The sequence below is a fragment of the Miscanthus floridulus genome, chromosome 7 (assembly GCF_019320115.1).
Source record: "Miscanthus floridulus cultivar M001 chromosome 7, ASM1932011v1, whole genome shotgun sequence".
NCBI classification, from domain to species: Eukaryota; Viridiplantae; Streptophyta; class Magnoliopsida; order Poales; family Poaceae; genus Miscanthus; species Miscanthus floridulus.
Window position 1 is genome coordinate 61,116,754 of NC_089586.1, and position 8,296 is coordinate 61,125,049.

The following is an 8,296-nucleotide window of genomic DNA, read 5'->3' on the forward strand; positions in this document are numbered from 1 at the left end:
GATGGGCTCTTGGATCTCAGTCCACTCAGCAACAAAGTCAGCGAGCGCTTGTGACTTGATGGTAGGCCTGCTTCTGAATTCAATGGAGTAAGTGTCGAGCTCAATAGCCCACTTGATGATATGGCCGTTGGCCTCTTTGTTGCGGAGGATGTCCCCTAGAGGGAACTTAGTGACCACAACGATCTTGTAGTACTCGAAGTAATGGCGGAGCTTGCGTGACATGATCAGAATGGCGTAAAGCAGCTTTTGGACCTAAGGATAACAAGTTTTGGGCTCATTAAGGACCTCACTGATGAAGTAGACCAGATGTTGCACCTTATAGGCATGCCTGAACTCCTCACGTTTGACGATGATAGCTGTGCTAACGACATGAGAGGTAGCGGTGATGTAGATCAGTAGAGTTTCATCTAGTCAAGGCACCATCATGATCGAAGGCTTCGTTAAAAACAACTTGAGCTGCTCAAAAGCTATATCTGCCTCCTCTAACCAGGAAAAGTGCTCGAAGGCCTTTAGGAGTTTGAAGAATGGTAGTCCCTTTTCACCGAGGTGCGATATAAAGCGGCTGAGAGCAGCCATGCAACCTATAAGCTTCTATATATCCTTGATGGACGTTGGCCATTTCATGTTGGTGATGGTGGAGACCTTGTTGGGGTTGGGTTTGATGCCATGGGTGCTGACGATGTAGCCTAGGAGTATGCCGGATGGAACTCCAAAGATGCACTTTGAAGGGTTCAACTTCCATCTGTACCTTTTTAGGTTGGCGAACATTTCTTTGAGGTCGATGATGAGATTATCAACGGTCTTGGACTTGATGACCACATCGTTGATGTAAGCTTTGGCATTGCGGCCTATCTATTAATCGAGGCACATCTAGATGGCCATTTGGTATGTCGCCCCTATGCTCTTGAGTCCGAAGGACATCGTGGTATAGCAGTACGCACCAAAAGGCATGATGAACGATGTCTTGATCTGGTCGTCTTCCTTGAGAGATATGTGGTGATAGCCAGAGTAACAGTTGAGGAAGGAGAGCAGTTCATAGCTGGCGGTGGAGTCTACAACCTCATCTATCCAAGGCAGATCGAAGGGGTCTTTAGGGTAGTGTTTGTTAAGATCAGTGTAATCAACACACATTCTCCATTCTTTATTCTTCTTTTGAACAAAAATAGGGTTTGCTAACCACTCAAGATGATACACTTCTTTTATGAATTTGGCAGCTAGGAGCCATTTTATTTCTATCCTAATAGCCTCCTTCATGTCTGGCGTGAATCATTGGAGTTTCTGCTTGATCAGTTTGGCGGTCGGCTAGACATTCAAGGAGTGCTTAATCTTCTCCCGTGGTACCTCGGCATGTCTGCAGGTTTCCAAGCAAACATGTCAGCATTGGCACATAGGAAGGAGACAAGTGCGCTTTCCTATTTATGGTCAAGGTAAGCCCCAATCTTCATGGTCTTGGAAGGGTCGTCGAGGCTGAGGCCGACCTCCTTGGTTTCCTTTGACTTGGCGGTGAAGAGGAGGTTCAGAGCGCTCCCGCCGTCGATGAGCACTTTTCTAAAAAGCACTTTCTAGATGGTTACATCAAGGACGAGGGGGAAACGCCCTCTATAAGGGCTATCTGCCCACTGATTAGCCCTACTAAAGGTGATGGGGACCTTGGACCAGGGGCGATAGCTAGGTTTGGCGATGGCATCTTCTACGTTGACGGCAAGCACCTGTCGGGCGGTGAGCTTTCGTTCTCTTCTGCTCTCGATAGTGGTGAGGCCCCCAAAGATGGTTGTGACCACCTTGTCATGATCCTAGAAGGCATTGTTGTTGCCCCCAGGTGGTCGGCGGCCTCTAGCTCAGTCATTGTTGTCGTCATCTGCCTTTTGGGCCTAGAACTCCTTAGCCAAGCCGAGGCAGTCCTTCATCTTATGCTTGGCGTTCTTGAGGAGAGGGCATGGGCTATCAAGGATCTTCTTGTATTGCTTGTCATAGTTGCACTTGGCTCAAGGTTCTTTGATGGCGGTGATAATGTGGTCTGGTCGGCGACAACAATATTGACCAGACTTGGATCCTTCTAGCCGATCACGACCACTGTCTTGATGGTGACTGTGGTCACCGTAGCGGCAGTCGCTGTGGCACCAGTAGTCAGGGCGATCATCACTACGGTGAGTTGGGTGATGAGTGCCTGCATCCTCATTGAAGTGCACTTCAGCTTCTTCAGCGTTGGTGTACTGGTTGGTGGTCGTAATCATCTCGCCAATCCCCATTGGTGGCTTGTGATTGAACTTAGAGTGGAGGTCGTAGTGATGGAGTCCTCGGACGAAGGCGGTGATGACCTCAGTTTCTATGATGTTAGGAATAGAGTTCCTCATCTCAAAAAAGCGTCTGATGTAGCTATAGAGGAGCTTGGATGGTTTCTAGTAGATGCAGTTCAGATCATGCTTGGTGCCCGACCGAGTACACGTAGCCATGTAGTCATCGGTGAAGACCTTTTTTTGCTCTTCCTAGGATCTAATGGAGTCCAGGGCAAGGCTTGTGAACCAATTCATCACGGTTGGCATGAGCATGATGGGAAGATAGTTCACCATGACACTAGTATCTCCTCCAATGGCATGCACAGTAGTGGCGTAAGCTTGTAGCCACTATGTTGGGTTCATCCTTCCCTCATAGGGCTTGACCCCAGAGATTTTGAAACCATGGGGCCAATGGAGTGTTTGGAGTGCCCACATGAATGCTGGGGGGCCTTCGGGGTTGTCGGCATCGTGATATGCAACATTGCCGGCGTTGAGCGGCTCAAGCTCTGAGTCCAGGTTACCAAACTCTTGCTCATACTCTTGACGACGGCATACTTCTTCATGATGACCGAAGCGGCGCTCGTCGATACGTCATCGCACGTCTCGGAGATTGTTGAGGTGCACTCGGATGTCCTGGTTGATCTCCTAGTCATGTTGGTGAGGGTGTTCGATGTGGTTGCCCCTAGCTCCCCCCTAGAGGGGTTGTCTGTCATCATGGTGCTAGTTGGTGAAATGACATGGGTGGTGATTAGATCTTGGCATGACTGATCGGCGAATTGAGCTTGTGGAGTATGAAGGCCTCTAATCCTGGCAGATCTCATTGACCTGGCAGTGCGCCGCTTTAAGCATGGCAGCAACCTTGGCGACCTTCGGTGTCTATGGGAGCCATGCGATGTCACAGAACCGACCAATTTATAAGAGTACAAGTACAATGGTAGCCCGCAAGCGGTCGCACTGTCATACTTGAACCCATATAAACCCGGTAGTTTGTCGAGTACCATGACGGGTCTCGATAAATGATTTACAACAACCAAGATCGTATAGGATTCAACATACATGCCACATATTACATAAAGTTCACAGATACATTTCGTCATCAGAGTACGAATAAAAGTTATTACAAACCGAGTTTGATAAATAAAGCGGAAGCAAATAAGTTCGAAGATAAAGTTTCCAACATAGTTTAATACAGTGCCAAACCAGATCACGGTCCACAAAAGCAAAGATAGGAATTACTAAAGAAGCCTACCCAAGGCTTACTCCTCATCCACGGCGGGATAGAAGCAACTCTTGCAATACCCATGATACACAGTGCCATCTGCAACAATGGGAAAATAAACCCTGAGTACGAGAAGGTACTCAGCTAGACTTACCCATCATGAACCAGAAATAAAATGACTCCAAGGATTATGCAAGGCTGTATAAGTGGACATAACTTGCCAACATTTTGCGTAAAAGCAATCGAGTCATGGTGCAGTTACAAATTCTTTACCAGGTTAATTATGATTATCCATTTCTAGGTTAGCAACTATCCTATGCCAAACATGTGGTATATCATTTAGAAGCATACAATAGTAACCATAGCAGGTATTGTAATTCCCTTTTTATCCAAACCATCACGTTTCATAACACAGTTGCTACAATGTTGAGACTAGCCAAGTTTCTCACTATCCGGGAGAGACGGCGATTCGAATCGATTTCAACCAGCTGGGAATTTATTCCTAACACAAACCCATGTCTACCAGCCACGATAGCCTTAGGTCACCTTTGGTACAACTTCGGTACACATTTCATGGGTTTGTACTGCGCTGCACAATCTGGAACACCAGATGCCAGGATGCTCAGGCCAAGGCTGCCCTTGGGCTCAGTCTGATCGTCCCCCGGAAGGAGCGCACAACAGAATGATTCCCGGCCTAAGTTGAATTACTCGGCTTCACGGTCGGAACGAGTTATCCGGCCAGCTAAGTGAGAGGCATGCGTTCAATCTTGTCAGAAGCGCCAACAACGGTACGGTCCTTAATCGACACAGACGGGGATAAATCCACACCCAAGACCTCCATGTCTTGTCGCTTCTCTATCGACTTCCTGTCCGGTCTTGATTTACTTTTACCCCATGGTTCTTGTTCCACGATAGCAAATATAGCCAACCGTGCTCCAGTATCCACCTATATCTCGCAGGTGATAGGACATCACCCGACTTCTACCAGTCTAAGCATGGCTAAGCATATATATTCGATCCTGGACCTATACCGGTTAAAGGTGTAATATCTGGACAACGAATGTACATGCATCAAGTGGTTTCATTCAACTCTTATAACCTAATGCAACAATCAGAAATACGTAAGTAAACATTTGTAAATTACTGGGAGACTTATAATGCTCCGGGGCTTGCCTCGCAAAAAGGAAGTAGGGCGGTGGTCAGGACACTCTGGAAGCTCTTCAGGGTTCTGCTCCACGCCTTCGGGAGCTGCGGCTTGCGGATCCTCCTGATGGTTTCCTTCCTCTGCTTCTTCGAATTCCAGCAACGTGATCTCTTCCTCCGATCCTAGATGCATGAGTATGGCATAAGTATTATGAATGCATATATGTTAACAAGTGCATCATGTTTATTGAGTAGGTGCATATCTCTTCTCGATTATTACTTAACTACTTCTACAATGCATCGACTATGCCACAAACAGTAGCTACTTGTTTCACTCATAACTGGAGTTCTACTAATCCAAAAATAGTGATCCTGGACTTTTTGGAAAGCTTATCAAATTCTCTACAACTTTGTTATTAACCATTTTTACAGTACACATTAGTTTCAACATGCAACTCATCAAACTCTAGAATCAGTCCGGAAACTATTCAATATGCAACATAAAGTAATAATACTTCTACTTCATGTAATCATGCAAAATTTGACAACATAGGATCTACCAATAGTTTAAGCATACCAAATACAATTAAGATAATATAATGGTGAAGCCCAAACTATTTATTTAATTGCCTTTATTATTTTATTTAGATATCTAGGTTAAATAATAAACATATATTAGATATACTTCATAAATTCTCAAAAATTTATAGTGCCTTACTAATGCTATCAAAGGACTACTATAAAAATTTCATGTCATTTTACTAAGTAGAACATTCTATACAAAAATGATAAGGTAGCAAGGGTTGAAATAGCATAAATGGAAAATCCTATTGAAAAGTGTCAACCAACAGATTTCCTATTTTTCTTAACATCCATATGGTACTAGGATTACCTCCAACAAATTTCATGAATTTTGGACTCATAAATAATTTATAAAAATTCATGCAAGGATTGACTATTCATAAAAGAAAAATCTATAACTATAAATCTACCCATGCACTGGTCCTCAAATTTTTACCAGAGTTCATATATGACAAGAGTAGCTTACCACAAAAATTTCATAATTTTTGGAGCAGAGGAACTCTAGATATAAAATAAACAAATTTGAATGCATTCAAAAGCACATTTCAAATCCCTATTTAAATCTCCAAAACTTTCTACTGTAAATGTTAAAACCATATTTTTCCTAAATACTACACCTCCTAAGGAACACTACAAAATTTATTTCACAAATTTAGGAGCTACCAAACTAGAGGTATGAAAATCACAAAAGAAATCAAAAACTGGAATCAAATGAGTTAGCCTTCAAACACGGAGTCACTGACCGGTGGGACCCGGTGGTTAGGGGACCGCACATGTCATCGACTCGAAGCAGGGCAGGCGGCGCTGTACGCTGCTGGCGCGGCCGAAGCTCGCCGACGGTGAGGTTGCCGGCGGTGACGTCTAAGCACGGTGATCTACGGAGCTGTGCGCGTCGAACAACCTAGGTGACGGTAGTAGAGGGTGAGCAGAGCATGCCTGTCGCCGGTGATGGCGGCATGGCGGAGGTGTTCAGTGGTGCGCCAGTCATCACCGGCCATGGCGAAGCCAGGAGAGGCGCGCATCAGCACCTAGGTGACCGAGCGAACCTATCTAGATGACCTACGCGGCTCGTGAAGCTCCGACGAAGCATGGCTATAGTACGGTGGCGCTGAGGTAAGAGCACGGCGGCGCGGGTTGTCACGTTCCACGCCGGCGGAGCAACTAACGAAGGTAACGTCCTAGCACTGGCTAATACACGTCCTGACCAAACGCTAACGCTCAAAACCGAAGGAAAAGCGCCGACGAGCCGAGCTGTGGTGAGCTTTCCGTGGAGGCGGCAATGGCGGCCGAGGTTCCGACGAGAGGGGAAAAATAGAAATACACCCTCACCAAGGCGCAACTGAAGTAGTTAACACGTCGAGGCGGTGGTGGTGGATGAGGTGCAATGAATGGCGAGATGGAGATGGCGGTGGTGCGGTGTAGCGCGCACAAGGCGATGGCGGAGGCGGTGCTGTGCTCGGTGGCATTGCCTGCTGCCATGGCGAGAGCAAAGGAGGGCGCTGGAGAGGGAGAGAGCGGGCGGGAGTGAGTGAAAAATGGAGCGGGTGCACGCGGGGTGATAATGGCCTGCTCAGGCCTGGCGCTGCCCGGCGGATCAGAGCGGTGGCGACACGCGGCCAACGCCGCAGACACGTGGTGGTCAGCTCCTGAGGCCAGTCGGCCACTGTCGATTTGATTCAGTTCGTTACAGTGAAGCTAGCCGAGCCTGACGACACGTTTTGCAATGATGAAAACTTCGTGACTAATGGCTTTCAGCGAAAACTTAGTACATCAAAGTTGAAGTATAAGGTACCAGCTAAAAGTTTCATTCAAGGATCACATGCTAATTCGCAACAGAAATGGAGTAAAATCATCCCAAAGTTCGGCTGACAGAACTGTCCGGGTGCAAGACTTAGAAAAATTCCTTAAGTGTTGAATTCATGATTTTGCTGATTCTTGTGGGACCCATTCAAGCATGTTAGAAGCTAAATCAGCTAGTGACCAAAAAATAAAAGTTGTTCCTTATGTCAAACACTACAACTTTGCTTTAGTGAACCCCTCCATGCAAGGTCTCTAACACCTAGTTCAACTTTGGTCAAACATGTCACTTTTAAATGATGATACACATCAAAGCATGGCTTAATGACCTAATTAGCCCTAACCATGAATATCAAAGTTGTTCATAATGATACTCTAAACATGTTTAAGCAATTTGCAAGGTCTTTTAATCATTTCATGTAGTAGTCACTCATAGAGCTAGTTAGGGTAATCACATGAAACATGACTTAAAGGCTCGATTATGAAAAGTGATTTTCATGAACAATGCTCTAATTGCTAACCCAATTGTGGTTACATGTTTTTGTGACTCACATCTACCAAGTACATGTTTTCATTCATGATCATTTGCATATACTCATGGAGACATGAAATAACGAGAAAGATTGCATATAATAATGAAACATGCGATAACAAGCAAATGTTGTAGATGTTTCAAACAAATGTTTCAATTGTAAATGCTTGTTTATGAATGCGTGATGATCATGCTCATGTTATGCAAGGCTAACACCCGAGGTGTTACAGCCCCTCCCCCTTATAAAAATCTCGTCTCAAGATTTGCAAGACCTACCATTCTTGGAAAAGGGCGGGATAAACTTCTCGTAGATAATCTTCTCTTTCCCATGTAGCATCTTGTTCACTATGATTGTTCCACACCACCTTATAGAACTTAATAATCTTACTCCTTGTCACTCTCTCCATCTCTTCTACTACTCAAATTGGCTTTTCTTCATAGGTCAAATCCGATTGAAGCTGCACGTTGGTGGGTGCAATAGCTTCTTCCGGTACTCGAAGACATTTCTTTAACTGAGAAACATGGAACACATCAAAGATTGCACTCATCTCTGGTGGTAGTTGTAGCTTATATGCAACATTTCCTTTTCGTTCCAAAATTTTGTATGGCCCTACATATCTTGGTGAAAGCTTCTTTTTCATCCCAAATCTTTTCACACCTTTCATGGGTGATACTCTCAAGTATACATAGTCACCCACTTCGAAAGCTAGTGGTCTTCTTCTTCTGTCGGCATAACTCTTCTATCTT